This window comes from Chionomys nivalis, unplaced genomic scaffold, assembly GCF_950005125.1.
Source record: "Chionomys nivalis unplaced genomic scaffold, mChiNiv1.1 scaffold_29, whole genome shotgun sequence".
NCBI lineage: Eukaryota > Metazoa > Chordata > Mammalia > Rodentia > Cricetidae > Chionomys > Chionomys nivalis.
This window is the reverse complement of record NW_026646888.1, coordinates 3,834,840-3,851,655: the sequence shown is the minus strand read 5'-3', so window position 1 is coordinate 3,851,655 and position 16,816 is coordinate 3,834,840.

The following is a 16,816-nucleotide window of genomic DNA, read 5'->3' as shown; positions in this document are numbered from 1 at the left end:
CATGTCCAGATATCTCAACTGCAGTATGGGTGTTCCTTTGCTGGTATTCAAATTATGTACAGCAGAAACTAAGAAACCATGGATGCAAGCCCAGACTACTATACCCAGCCGAGCTTCGTTCACTATAAATGGAGAAAACAAAATTTTCTAGGAGAAAAACAAATTTAAACAATACCTAGCCACACATCCAGCCTTACAGAAAGTAATAGAAGGAAAATCACAAACCAAGGAGCCCAACAATGCCCACAAAAACTCAGACATCTAAGGACCCTTCACCAGAACAAATTGAAGAAGGGAAACACACAAACTCTACTACAAAAAGAAAGAAAGAAAGAAAGAAAGAAAGAAAAAATGAGCGGAGTTAACAACCAATGGTCATTACTATCACTTAATATCAATGGACTCAAATCACCTATAAAGAGGCTCAGGCTAAGAGATTGGATACGAAAACAGGATCCAACATTTTGCTGTTTCCAAGAAACACACCTCAAACACAAAGACAGACACCTACTCAGAGTAAAGGGCTGGGAAAAGGTTTATCAAGCAAACAGACCTAAGAAACAAGCAGGTGTGGCCATACTAATTTCTAAGAAAGTTGACTTCAAAGTAAAATCAATCAAAAGAGATGGAGATGGACATTTTTTACTCATAACAGGAACAATTCACCAGGATGAAGTCTCAATCCTGAATATCTATGTCCCTAATATAAAAGCACCCACTTGTGTAAAAGAAACGTTACTAAAACTCAAGGCAGTCATCAAACCACACACTCTAATAGTAGGAGATTTCAACACTCCTCTCTCACCAATGGTCAGGTCAATCAGACAGAAACCTAACAGAGAAATAAGAGGATTAAGGGAGGTAATGAATCAAATGGATTTAACAGACATCTGTAGAACATTCCACTCAAATAGGAAAGAATATACCTTCTTCTCTGAAGCTCATGGAACCTCTCGAAAATAGACCACATACTCGGTAACAAAGCAAACTTTCACAGCTACACAAAAATATCTTATCAGAACACCATGGATTAAAGTTAGAATTCAACAACAATGCTATCCCTGAAAGCCTATGAATTCATGGAAACTGGACAGTCAACTACTGAACCACACCTGGATAAGGAAGAAATAAAGAAATTAAAGTCTTTCTTGAATTCACTGAAAACAAAGACTCAACATACTCAAACCTATGGGACACTATGAAAGCAGTGCTAAGAGGAAAGTTCATAACATTAAGTGCCCACTTAAAGAAAACAGAGAAAGCACACATTGGAGATTTAATAGCCCACTTGAAAGCTTTAGAAAAAAAGAAGCAGACTCACCTAGGAGAAGTAGAAAACTGGAAATAATCAAATTATGGGCTGAAATCAACAAAATAGAAACACAGAAAACAATCCAAAGAATCACGGAAACAAAAAGCTGGTTCATGGAGAAAATCAATAAGATTGATAAACCCCTATCCAAACTAATCAAATGGCGGAGAGAGAATACGCAAATTAACAAACTCAGAAAAGAAAAGGGAGACATAACAGCAGACACAGCGGAAATTTAGAGAATCATTAGATCTTACTATAAAAACCTGTATGCCACAAAATTGGAAAATATAAAAGAATGGACTCTTTCTTAGATAAGTACCATATACCAAAGTTAAACCACGACCAGGTGAACAATCTAAATAGACCTGTTAGTCATGAAGAATTAGAAGTTGTTATAAAAAGCCTCCCCACCAAAAAAAGCGCAGGTACAGACGGCTTCAATGCAGAATTCTACCAGAACTTCCAAGAAGACCTAATACCTATACCCCTTAATGTATTTCACAATATAGAAACAGAGAACTCATTGCCAAATTCCTTTTTTGAAGCTGCAGTTACTCTGATACCAAACCCAAACAAAGACACAACCAAGAAAGAGAACTACAGGCCAATCTCACTCATGAACATCAACACAAAAATACTCAATAAAACACTGGCAAACCGTATCCAAGAACACATTAGAAAAATTATCCATTATGATCAAGAAGGCTTCATCACAGAGATGCAGGGCTGGTTCAACATACAAAATCTATCATTGTATTCCATCATATAAATAAACTAAATTAAAAAACCATATGATCATTTCATTAGATGCTGAAAAAGCATTCAAAAAATCCAACATCCCTTTAGGATAAAGGTCTTAGAGAGATTAGGAATACAAGGGTCATACCTAAGTATAATAAAAGCTATTTATAGCAAGCCATCAGCTAACATCAAATTAAATGGAGAGAAACTCAAAGCTATTCCACTAAAATCAGGAACACAACAAGGTTGTCCACTCTCTCCATACCTCTTTAATATAGTGCTTGAAATTCTAGCAATAGCAATAAGACAACATAAGGGGATCAAAGGGATTCAAATTGGAAAGGAAGAAGTTAAACTTTCATTATTTGCAGACGATATGATAGTGTACATAAGTGACCCCAAAAACTCCAGCAAAGAACTCCTTTAGCTGATAAACACCTTTAGTAGCCTTTCAGGATACAAGATTAATTCCATAAAATCAGTTGCCCTCCTATAAGCAAAGGATAAGGAAGCAGAGAGGAAAATCAGAGAAGCATCACCCTTCACGATAGCCACAAATAGCATAAAATATCTTGGGGTAACTCTTACCAAGGAAATGAAGGATTTATTTGTCAAGAACTTTAAGTCTATTAAGAAAGAAATTGAGGAGGATACCAGAAAATGGAAGGATCTCCCTTGCTCTTGGATTGGGAGGATCAACATAGTAAAAATGGCAATTCTACCCAGGGCAATTTATAGATTCAATGCAATCCCCATTAAAATCCCATTAAAATTCTGCACAGATCTTAAGAGGACAATAATCAACTTTATATGGAGAAACAAAAAACCCAGGATAGCCAAAACATTTTTACATAATAAAGGATCATCTGGAGGCATTACCATCCCAGACCTCAAACTCTATTACAGAGCCTCAGTATTGAAAACATCTTGGTATTTTCATAAAAACAGAGAAGTCGATCAATGGAACCGAGTAGAAGACCCTGATTTTAACTCACAAACATATGAACACCTAATTTTTGATAAAGGAGCTAAAAGTATTAATGGAAAAATGAGAGCATCTTCAACAAATTGTGCTGGCAGAACTGGTTGTCAACCTGTAGAAGAATGAAAATAGACCATGCACAAAACTCAAGTCCAAATGGATTAAAGACCTCAGTAATTGTCTGAAAAAACTGAACTTGATAGAAGAAAAAGTGGGAAGTACTCAACAACATATGGGTACATGAGATCACTTCCTACGTTTATCCCCTGCAGCACAGACATTAAGGACAACATTGAGTAAATGGGACCTCCTGAAACTGAGTAGCTTCTGTAAAGCAAGTACACTGTCACTAAGATAAAAAGGCAACCCACTGACTGGAGAAGATCTTCACCAACCCTGCAACAGACAAGTTCTGATCTCCAAAATATATAAAGAACTCAAGAAACTAGACGTTAAAATGATAATTAACCCATTAAAAATGGGGCATTGAACTGAACAGAGAATTCTCAACAGAAGAAATTTAAATGGCCAAAAGACTCTTTTTTTTTTTTTTTTGGTTTTTCGAGACAGGGTTTCTCTGTGGTTTTGGAGCCTGTCCTGGAACTGGCTCTTGTAGACCAGGCTGGTCTCGAACTCACAGAGATCCACCTGCCTCTGCCTCCCAAGTGCTGGGATTAAAGGCCTGCGCCACCACCGCCCGGCTACCAAAAGACTCTTAAGGTCATGCTCAACCTCCTTAGCGATAAGGGAAATGCAAATTAAAACAACTTTGAGATACCATCTTACACCTGTCAGAATGGCTAAAATCAAAAACACCAAGGATAGCCTTTGCTGGAGAGGTTGTGGAGAAAGAGGCACACTCATTTGTTGCTGGTGGGAATGCAAACTTGTGCAACCACTTTGGAAATCCGTGTGGCGATTTCTCAGGAAATTTGGAAACAACCTACCCCAAGATCCAGTAATACCACTATTGGGAATATACCCAAGAGATGCACCATCAAATGACAAAAGTATCTGTTCAACTATGTTCATAGCAGCATTGTTTGTAGTAGCCAAAACTGGGAAACAACCTAGATGCCCTTTAATGGAGGAATGGATGAAGAAAGTGTGGAATATATACAGTTTAGAGTACTACTCAGCAGTAAACAATGACTTCTCGAATTTTGCGTGCAAATGGATGGAAATAGAAAACACTATCCTGAGTGAGGTATCCCAGACCCAAAAAGAGGAACATGGGATGTACTCACTCATAATAGGTGTCTAGCCATAAATAAAGGACATTGAGCATATAATTTGTGATCCTAGAGAAGATAAATAAGAAAGTGAACCCAAAGAAAATCGTATAGTCATCCGCCTGGAGAGGGGAAGTAGACAAGATTGCAGGGCAAAAACTGGGAACTTGCCGGTGAGGTGGCATGGGGCAAAGGGGAAATGGGATGAGAAACATGAGAAGGGGAGGATGGGAGGAGCTTGGGGGATTGGGATGGTTGGGATATAGGAAGGGAGGTTACGGGAGCAGCGAAGTATATATCCTAACTAAGGGAGCCATCTTAGGGTTGGCAAGAGACTTGACTCTAGAGGGGTCGCAGTTGTCCAGGGAGATGTCCCCAGCTGGTACCTTGGGCAACTGAGGAGAGGGAACCTGAAATGACCTTATCCTATACTGATGAATGTCTTACATATCACCTTAGAACCTTCATCTGGCAATGGATCGAGGTAGAGACAGAGACTCATTTTGGAGCAATGGTCTGAGCTCTTGAGGTCCAAATGAGGAGCAGAAGGAAGGAGAACATGAGCAAGGAAATCAGGACCACGAGGGATGCACCCACCCACTGTGACAGTGGATAAGATTTATTGGGAGCCTACCAAGCCCAGCTCGTCTGGGACTGAATAAGCATGGGTTGAAACTGGACTCTCTGAGCATGGTGGACAATCAAGGCTGATGAGAAGCCAAGGACAATGGCACTAGGTTTCGATCCTAATACATGAACCTGCTTTGTGGGAGCTTAGCCTTTTTAGATGCTCACCTTCCTGGACGTAGATAGAAGACCTTCGTCTTCCCGCAGGGCAGAGAATTTGGACTGCTCTTCAGTATTGAAAGGGAGGGGGAATGGTGTGGGGGCAGAGAAGAGGAGTGGGGATAGAGGGAGGGGGGTGGCGGGAGGGAGCAATATTTGGGAGGAGGGGAGTGAAATGGGAAACGGGGAGCAGGTGGAAATATTAATTAAAAAAGAATACAAACAATGGTGTTTTCTAGTTGAAAAGCTAATCCTGATACATTATTGCAAAGAACAGTGTCTTGCTGGCAACTCTATCTTGAGAAGTCTGTACCCACCCTTACTACTGTGTGTACAACTGCCCCTTTCCTTAACACACACACATACACACATATGCGTGTCTTTATTTATATTAAACCATTTTCTTAAAAAAAAACCTCGAACTTTCAGGAAAAAACAATTCTGCTCATGCCAAAAAAAAAAAAGAAAGAAAAAAAAGCAGTAGGTAGAGGTCAGTGGTGAAGTACCTGAGTGCAAGAAGCCCTGAGTGATATATAAAACAAATGAGCACATGTAAAATGTTAAACATCATTAACAACAAGAATTAAAAGGAAAACTACAATGAAGCCTGATGCAGTAGCTCACATAGAGGCAGGAGAACACCAGAATGTCAAGAGCAGCCTCAGTTACCTAAGAACCAGTTGGAAAAAACAAAACACAAAACACCTACAGTTAAAACTGTTACATATATAAGAGAATAACCAAACTTGTAAAGATGGCAACACCAAATGCTAGTAATGATATGAAGGAATTAGAACATTTTGGCAAGCAAGTTAGTTACTATAACACTTGCAATTCTACTCATGGATAAGCTAAAAGAATCAAAAGCAGATGTTCAGCTGGGCGGTGGTGGCACACAGCTTTAGTCCCACCACTCATGAGGCAGGGGCAGGCGGATCTCTGTGATTTAGAGGCCAGCTTGGTCTACAAGAGGTAGTTCCAGGACAGTTTCCATAAGCTACAGAGAAACCATGTCTCAAAAAGAACAAAACAAAACAAAATTCAAAAAAAAGAAAAGAAAAGCATATGTTCAAAGACAAATCTATATGTATATGTTTATATAAGAGCTTTATTTATAATAACCAAGACCCAGAGACAACCAAGATGTCTTCATGAGTAAATGATAAATTGTGGTACAGTTATACTGCGGCAAACTACTCGGCAATTAAAAAAAAGTACACTGTTGCTACATTATAACAAAAGGATAAACCTCAGCGCTAAGTGGAAAAAGTCAGTCCTAGAATGTTAGGTAGGGTATATAAGATATGGTTCTTTGAAAACCTGATACAAAACACATGACTGGTTGTCAGGTTGGAAGAGAAAATACAGGCAGAGGGAAATGGGCCAAGCTATAAGAAAGGTACCCTGAGCATTCCTTGTGATGATGAAGTATGTCAATTTAATTATCAAGGTACAATATCAATACTGTGGACCTGACATCGTAGTATTTATAAGATGTTATCAATGGGGAAAACTGAGTAAAGAGTACAGAGGAATCCCTGTATTATTTTGTTCAACTACATGCAAATTTATAGTCATCTAAAAATGATTCAAAACCTAAAAGATACATTCACTCAGATCCACATCTATTTTAAATGTTTTCTTGCCAGCGGTTCTCATTGTGTACCCCAGACTACCTTAGAACTTGATACACAGACCAGGCTGCATACAAATTTGAGTTTCTCCTGCCTCCACTTCCCAAGTTCTGGGATGACAGGCTTGCACCACCATGACTATCTGAATGCTATCAATTATATTTCCTTTGGACTTCAAGAGCTATTCTCACCCCACCTTCTTCTTTGTTTCTCCAAGGCTCATGGTCTCCACTGACCGCCCTTCTTTACCAATGTCATAAAGTCCTTCACCTCACACAAACCCAAACATTTGGCCAGCTCTATTATTACCAAATGTGCTCCATAAAAGCCACTCCTTAAATCAAAGTCCATATGAAAACCAATCAGGTCCAGAGTCTGTTATTTTTATACATCCATATTGCATGACAAGATCACATTCCATACAGAATCTTTCGAAGTTTACTGTTTACTCGCAGCAGAGCTTCCCCAGGAAACACATTGTTTTCACAGCTATGATGCTTGCTCACTTACTTGACTATTTCACCAAACAATGTGTGTTTCAAAGTTCTAAATTACAGGAAATAGGAGGAAGAATTTTTAAAAATGGCAAGCACAAATGTAAAGAAACAAGTAAAGACACAACTTTCAAAATAGAAAAAAAATACAAATTTTAAAAGTACAGATGCTGCCCGGAGTGGTGAGACAAGCCTCTAATCCCAGCACTTGGGAGTCAGAGGCAGGTGGATCTCTGCATTCCAGGAGATCCTGGTCTACAGAGCAAGTTCCAGGAGAGCCAGGACTACACAGAGAAACCCTGCATCAAAAAATCCAAAAGAATAACAATAATACAGATGCTGCCAATAAAAAGAATGAAACTAGACAGGGAATATGTATGAAGAAACTGGTATTCTACTCTGTAATGCCAGAACAACAAACATGCTTGAGATCATATCAGGCCAATAAAACTTCCTACAAAACCAGGTCTATAAAGTCTATTCTTCTGCAATTTTAACAACAACAACAACAATTAAAAACTATGTAAACTGAGGGAAGCAAAATGACTTAGCAAGTAAAAGTACTTGCTGCACACGCCTAATGAACTACAAACAATCACCAGAATCCACATGAAGGTGGAACGGGAGAACATATCCGCAAACTTGCACTCTGACTCTACACACACAACAAAGCACACAAACGTATGCACACACATACACACAACAAAGTAAATTTATAAAATTTTATATAAAGCAATACTTTAATTAAAGTCATCCTTTTTGACAAACGAACATCATTACTTATCTAACATACAATGTAACAATTACATGGATTTTTAAACTCCAAAATAATGGAAATATTCAAATGTCCCAGGTTTGGTGATGTGCACCCATAACCCCAGCATTAAGGTGGAATTGGCAGCAGTAGTAAGCATCATCCTAAACTGCATGAGTTCTAGGCCAGCTTGGACTACAGAAGACTATGTAAGACTTTCGAAAAAATAAATAAATAAATAAATAAATAAATAAATAAATAAATAAATAAGCTAAATACATAAATACCCAAATACTTAGAACTATTTGTGGCTATTATTACTGGTTTAGCTTTTGCATACTCACCAATCTATTCTCAAAGCACATAACTAAATGAAGAACCAAATGTAGTACAATGCAAGATGCATGTTAACTCTTCAAGACATAACGGTAGGTAGCAATTTACAGAGTACTAACTCTATGTGCACCATTACAAAAACCACTAAAGCTGGGTGTCTGATACCATGCCTTCAATAGTCTGGAGGCAGAGACAGGCAAATCCTTTGAGATGCTTAGATGTTTCAATATGTAGTTTATATTTTAAAGTCCTAAATTAGTTGTAAAAATATCTCTTACATGCTTAAATTTATCACTCACTTATTGAGAATTATCTAAACTCTTAAAAAAAATCTTCGTCTGGAGCAGGATAAGTTACAGACATTTCAATTAAATTATTTCCTTAGTCAGAAATAAATGTTCCAGCCAACATAGTTTCTACATTACTTATCTTTTTTAACTTTATTTAACTTTATTTCATGCGTATTGATATAACGATGTCAGATTCTCTTGAACTGGAGTTACAGAAAGCTGCGAGCTTCCAATAAGGTGCTGGGAATTAAACCCGGGTGTAGCGTGAGGGGTCTGGTTGGTTGGGGATAATGTCGCGCCAGGTACCCCACAGAAACAGCTGACCTGAGCTAGTGAGAGCTCACTGACTCTGGACTGACAGCGGGGGAACCAGCAGAAGACCAAATTAGGCCCACTGAATATGGGGGACAGTGTAAGGCTTGGGCAGTCTGTGGGGCCACAGGCTATAGGACCAGGTTTTATCCCTAGTACTTAAACTGGCATCTAGGAGCACATTCTTTTTGGAGGGATAACGTTGCTCAGGGGAGAGCCTTGGTCCTGCCTCAAGGAGAAGTGTCAGACTTTGTTGACTCACCACAGGAAGCCTTATCCTTTATGAAGAGTGAATGGGGCAGTGGGATGGAGAAGGTGAGGGAAGCAGGAAGAGAAGAAGGGGTGGGAATGGGGATAGTTATGTAAAAGGAGGAGACTGTATGTTTTAAAAAATCTTAATTAAAAAAAGTAAAGATAAAAATTAAACATTCTTCTGATGTCTATTTTTTTATAAGTAAAAATCTTGGAGAATGAAGCAATCTGATTTCCTAATTGGCAGCTGCTATACACTCCATTGCTCTAAGTGCCTTCAGCAAAGGGGATGTCAGTCAAGCAGACAACCAAATCAGCCTTACACCACTGGAAATTTGGAACATTCTGGGACTGCCTTAGGGAAGCTGCACAATGATCTCAACTGCTTGCTCTAATCTCCAGAAAGGAAAACATGAGTCAACACACACAGACACACAAAAAAAACAGGACATAGGACATTGTTCTTAACAATCCCAAAATGGAAATGATCAAAATATGCACCACCTTCATGAACAAATAAAATGGGATACAAGTACATTCATACAATGGAGTTTTATTCAACAATAAAAAGAAATAAATTCAGATACATAGCCATATGGATAAACCTTGAAAACATTTCTGTAAGTAGCAAAAAATTAATTCCTGTATAAATCTATTTACACAAATTGTCCAGATGTCCACAGCAGCAAGTGTGAAGCTGAATGTGGTGGTGCACAACTGTAATTACAGCATTTAGGAGGTGGGGCAAAAAGATCTAGAGCTCAAAGTTATTCAAGAAGAGCCTTGAAAATAATAAACAAAACAGGAAAGGAAGAATGGCATGGAAGAGAGACAAATAATGGACAGTGATTCTCAAAGAATATGTGTTTGTTTGGGGAAGGTAAAATAGTCCTAAATTAGACTGTGGTGATTGCTGCACAACTCTACCAATATACTGCAAGCCACTCAGTTACACATTTATTTGTTTGTTTCTTTGTTTGTTTATTTATTTATTTCTGGTTTTTCAAGTAACGGTTTGTCTGTGAAATAATCCTGGCTATAAAAGAATCCACAGGAAACTAACTGCCTGCCTCTGCCTCCTGAGTGCTGGGATTAAAGGGGTGCATCACCACCACCTAGGTAGTTACACATTTTAAACAATATGTAGATCATATGCTATCATATGAATTATATCTCAGTAAAGCTACTCCTTAAAGATAGGGTTTCATATACTCCAGGCTGGTCTGGATCTTGCTATGTAGCCAAAGATGACTCTCTTAACTCCCTGTCTTCCTGCTGTCACCAACCAAGTGCTGGGATACATGCATGAACACTTGGGTATAAAGCTATTTTTTAAATGGCAATGTATTTTATTATTCAAGGTAAAAATTTTAAAAACAAAATTTTAAGTACAATTAGAGTGAATGCCAATTGCTCTGACCCACCAAGCAAAATACGGAAATGATTATTAGTTAAATAATGTGGTAAATAAGAAGGTCATTGGTCATAGAAATAGAGACATGGGATTTGAAAAATGAAAAACAGAGCTACTGTTCACAACTTACTTGGAATAAGAATGTTAGTACTTGAGATGTTAGGGTAATTCCGCAGAGACATCATAATCCCATTGATCACCAGATTGACAGGCTGATATGGCTAGCTAGGAAGGTTTTCCCTTCCCTCCTCACTGTCCTAAGTGTGACCTTCTCAAGCTGCACTGAAGAAGATGGCCCTCTCTGATAATTGACTTTCTTCAGCCAAGAGTTGAAGTATAGCTGTATTTTTATGCCACAGCCTCAAAAGAAGCTCTCAGCCAGGAATAATTGGTACAGGCCTTAATCCCATCTGGAGAAGCAAAGGCAGGCAGATTTCTGGAAGTGCAAGGACAGCATGATCCATGTGGCCACGCACAGGAGGAGAAATGGCTCAGAAGATAAGAGCACTGACTGCTCTTCTAGATGACCTGGGTTCAATCCCAGCATCTACATGGTGGTTCACAACCATCTCTAGTGAGATCTCATGCCACCTTCTAGCATGCAAAAATACATGCAGGCAGAATTCTGTATACATAATTGATGGAGGAAGGTCATTGGTTAAAAAATAAAAAAAAAACTGCTGGGCGCTCATAGGTTAGTACATAGGTGGGTGGAGTAAACAGAACAGAATGCTGGGAGGAAGAGGATGTGAGCTCATACACCTTAGCTCTGCTCTCTGGGGCAGATACAATGAAGCTCGACCCAGGATGGAAGTAGGCTAAAATCTTGCCGGTAAGCGCACCTTGGGGTCCTATACACATTATTAGAAATGGTCTAGTCCAGGTGTGAGTGAGCCGAGAAGAGGCTAGATATAATAGGCCAAGCAGTGTTTAAAAGAATACAGTTTGTGTGTTGTTATTTCGGGGAATAAACTAGCCAGGCGACCAGAAACTGGGGCGGCAGGAACACAGCCCACAGCTCCTACTACAGAATGGCGCCCAAAGTGGGGCTCAAACCCAAGACCCTGAGATTAAGAATCTCATGCTCTATTAACTGAGCTAGCCGGGATGATGACACCCTGCGAATTGCTTATTCGACCCCAACATGGTATGATAGACCACGCCCTCCTGAATGGTTGCTGTGAATACCCTCAAAAAATTGCTTCGCTCAAATGCCAACTGAGATGAAACTAGCAGACAGGTTATCCCGTAAAAGACCTGAATGACAGCGGCCCCATTCAGCAGGAAGCAGTTTGGAGAGAAATAACTGCGTCCATATTCCCAAATATTGTTTTTAAATGTTCTTTTACATTTAAAGGGGGATACAATATAAGTATGAATAATTTGCATTGATATGGATTTTGCTTCAGTGATTTAAATTTAAGGTCAATTTGTTATATGTATATTTATTTCTGATATTGATTAAGGTGTTGTGATTGTGTAGCTCATGTAAAAATGTTATGTATATAAGCTGTTAATGAATAGTTATCTATAATAGTAAAGTTTGTAGTCATGTTAGATTTTCTAGATGTACATAGATATATTTTAGATTGACATTCTTCATATATTTCAAAGACTACAGAATATGCTATTTAATGTTTAAATAACTTAGGACTTTTCATGACAATGAGACACTCTGCTACTGGCAGCACCAATCTACTTCAAGAAGAAAATGGGCATCGAAGAGGATCCTTATGGAGTTTGATAGCCATTTCGGCAAGAAACTGCTCTTGCCTGGACTGTTGCATAAACTGGACACAAATAACCTGCAGAGAGATGCCTGCTGAACTTGCCTAAAGGTGAGATGAGCTTTCAGGTTCCTGATTCATGAAAGAGTCTGCGAGACATCCTGTAGGACATAGCAGATAGTGACTGAACTGCCTTTGAAATTTCCTGCTTCATGGAAATGTCTGCTGGAAGCTATGGGCCTGTATGCCAAAGACGGATGCCCCAATGGTACAGAGAAACTTTGGGTGACTTTCAAGGCAGCGAGATGTCTCTGTCATTTCTAGAGTTTGAAAGCTGTTTATTTCTTGGTTGATTAGGTAATATTGTATCTTTCTGGAGTCTTTGATGGAGTTGAAGAATAGTTAGTTATAGTTATAGTTTTCCTTAGTTATGATAAAGATAAAATAGATGTAAATATTGTAATGCTTACTTGATAACTGTTTTGTTATATGTAATTTAGCTAGTTAAAGTTAAAGCCTTCCTTTGTTTTTGTTTAAACAGAAAAAGGGGAAATGATGGAGTAAGGTCATTGGTTAAAAACAAAGAAACTGCTTGGCCTATATAGGTTAGAACATAGGTCGTTGGTGTAAACAGAACAGAATGCTGGGAGGAAGAGGAAGTGAGCTCATACACTTTAGCTCTGCTCTCTGGGGCAGATGCGATGAAGCTCTACCCCAGGATGGACGTAGCCTGGAATATTCCCGGTAAGCGCACCTTGGGGTGCTACACACATTATTAGAAATGGGCTAGTCCAGGTGCGAGAGTTAGCTGAGAAGAGGCTATATATAATGGGCCAAGAAGTGTTTAAAAGAATACAGTTTGTGTGTTGTTATTTCGGGGCATAAGCTAGCCAGGTGACCAGGATCTAGGGCGGCAGCAACACAGCCCACAGCTCCTACTACACATAATAAATAAATAAATATTTAAAAGAGTACTGGCTGCTCTTTCACAGAACCCAGGTTCAATTCCCAGCACCCAAGCCTGTCTGTAACTCCAGTTCCAGGGCTTATGACTCTGTCACACAAACATACATGCAGACAAAACACCAATGAAAATGAAATAAATTGTAATTTTTTTTATTCTTTTTTACTTAAAATTTCTAACTGCTCCCCGTTTCCCATTTCCCTTCCCCTCCTCCCACATATTGCCCCCTCCCCTGCTCCCATCCCCCTATCCCTACTCTACTTCTCCTCCCCCTAGTCCACTCCCCCTCCCTCTCAATACTGAAGAGCAGTCCAAATTCCCTGCTCTACAGGAAGACCAAGTTCCTCCCACTTCTATCTAGGTCCAGGAAGGTGAGCATCCAAACAGGCTACACTCCCACAAAGCCAGTTCATGTATTAGGATCGAAACCTAGTGCCATTGTCCTTGGCTTCTCATCAGCCTTCATTGTCCGCCTTGTTCAGAGAGTCCAGTTTCAACCCATGCTTATTCAGTCCCAGTCCAGCTGGCCTTGGAGAGCTCCCAATAAATCCGTTTCACTGTCACAGTGGGTGGGTGCACGCCCCGTGGAGCGTGGAAGGTCCTGACTTCCTTGCTCATGTCTCTCTTCTTCTGCTCCTCATTATAAACTTGGGAGCTCAGTCCGGTGCTCCAGTGTGGGTCTCTGTCTCTATCTCCATCCATCGCTAGATGAAGGTTCTATGGCGATATGCAAGATATTCATCAGTATGATTATAGGATAGGTTCATTTCAGGTTCCCTATCCTCAGGTGCCCCAATGAACTAACTGGGGACATTGCCCTGGGCTTCCGGTAGCCATTCCAGGTTCAAGTCTCTTGCCAACCCTTAGGTGGCTCCCTTAACTAAGGTATGAGTTTGCCTGCACCCCCATCCAACTTTCCTTTACCCCCAATCACCCCGATTCCCCCAGTTCCCCTCAACCTCTCCTTCACACTTTTCTCTCCCCATCTCCCCTCATCCCCATCCCACCCCACCCCTCAAGATTCCCATTTTTTTGCCCATCAATCTTGTCTATTTCCCATAGCTGGGAGGATAACTATATGTTTTTCATTGGGTTTACCCTCTTGTTTAGCTTCTTTATGATCATAAATTATAGACTCAGTGGCCCCCTATCCATGGCTAGAAACCAATTATGAGTGAGTACATCCCATGATCTTCTTTTTGGGTCTGGGTTACCTCACTCAGGATCGTATTTTCTATTTCCATCCATTTGCATGCAAAATTCGAGAAGTCATTGTTTTTTTACCGCAGAGTAGTACACTAATGTATATATATTCCACACTTTCTTCATCCATTCTTCTATTGAAGGGCATCTAGGTTGCTTCCAGGTTCTGGCTATTACAAATAATGCTGCTATGAACATAGTTGAACAAATGCTTTTGTCATATGCTAGGGCATCTCTTGGGTATATTCCCAAGAGTGCTATTGCTGGGTCCAGGGGTAGGTTGATCCCAATTTTTCTGAGAAACCGCCACACTGATTTCCAAAGTGGTTGCACAAGTTTGCAGTCCCACCAGCTATGGATGAGGGTACCCTTTTCTCCACAACCTCTCCAGCAAAGGCTATCCTTGGTGTTTTTGATTTTAGCCATTCTGACAGGTGTAAGATGTTATCTCAAAGTTGTTTTGATTTGCATTTCTCTGATAGCTAAGGAGGTTGAGCATGACCTTAAGTATCTTTTGGCCATTTTAACTTCTTCTGATGAGAATTCTCTGTTCAGTTCAGTGCCCCATTTTTTATTGGGTTAATTATCCTCTTAAAGTCTAGTTTCTTGAGTTCTTTATATATTTTGGAGATCAGACCTTTGTCTGTAGCGGGGTTGGTGAAGATCTTCTCCCAGTCAGTAGGCTGCCTTTTTGTCTTAATGACAGTGTCCTTTGCTTTACAGAAGCTTCTCAGTTTCAGGAGGTCCCATTTATTCAATGTTGCCCTTAATGTCTGTGCTGCTGGGGTTATACATAGGAAGCGATCTCCTGTGCCTATATGTTGTAGGGTACTTCCCATTTTCTCTTCTATCAGGTTCAGTGTGTTCACATTGATATTGAGGTCTTTGATCCATTTGGACTTGAGTTTTGTGCATGGTGATAGATATGGGTCTATTTTCATTCTTCTACAGGTTGACATCCAATTGTGCCAGCACCATTTGTTGAAGATGCTTTCTTTCTTCCATTGTATACTTTTAGCTCATTTATCGAAAATTAGTTGTTCAAAGGTTTGTGGGTTAAAATCCGGGTCTTCTATACAATTACATTGGTCGACTGCTCTGTTTTTATGCCAGTACCACGCTGTTTTCATTACTGTAGCTCTGTAATAGAGTTTGAAGTCAGGGATGGTAATGCCTCCAGAAGTTCCTTTATTGTATATGATTGTTTTGGCTATCCTGGGTTTTTTGTTTCTCCATATAAAGTTGATTATTGTCCTTTCAAGATCTGTGAAGAATTTTGATGGGATTTTAATGGGGATTGCATTGAATATATAAATTGCCCTTGGTAGAATTGCCATTTTTACTATGTTGATCCTCCCAATCCAAGAGCAAGGGAGATCCTTCCATTTTCTGGTATCCTCTTCAATTTCTTTTTCAATGCCTTAAAATTCTTGTCAAATAGATCTTTCACTTCCTTGGTTAGAGTTACCCCAAGATATTTTATGCTTTTTGTGGCTATCGTGAAAGGTGATGATTCTCTTATTTCCCTCACTGCTTCCATATCCTTTGTGTATAAAAGGGCAACTGATTTTTTGGAGTTGATCTTGTATCCTGCCACATTACTAAAGGCGTTTATCAGCTGTAGGAGTTCTTTGGTGGAGTTTTTGGGGTCACTCATCTACACTATCATATCATCTGCAAATAATGCAAGTTTAACTTCTTCCTTTCCAATTTGAATCCTCTTTATCCCCTTATGTTCTCTTATTGCTATTGCTAAAACTCGAGAACTATACTGAAGAGGTGTGGAGAGAGTGGACAGCCTTGGCGTGTTCCTGATTTTAGTGGGATGGATTTAAGTTTCTCTCCATTTAATTTGATATTAGCTGTCGGCTTGCTGTATATAGCTTTAATTAAATTTAGGTATGACCCTTGTATCCCTAATCTCTCCAAGACTTTTATCATAAAGGGATGTTGAATTTTGTCAAATGCTTTTTCAGCGTCTATGAAACGATCATATGGTTTTTTTATTTCAGTTTATTTATATGATGGATTACATTGATAGATTTGTGTATGTTAAACCTGTCCTGCATCTCTGGTATGAAGCCTACTTGATCATAATGGATAATTTTTCTAATGTGTTCTTGGATTCGGTTTGCCAGAATTTTGTTGAGGATTTGTGTGTCGATGTTCATGAGTGAGATTGGCCTGTAATTTTCTTTCTTGGTTGGGTCTTTGTGTGGTTTTGGTATCAGAGTTACTGTAGCTTCATAAAAGGAATTTGGCAATGAGTCTTCTGTTTCTATATAGTGAAATACATTAAGGAGAATAGGTATTAGGTCTTCTTGGAAGTTCTGGTAGAATTCCGCTTTGAAACCATCTGGTCCTGGACTTTTTTTGGAAG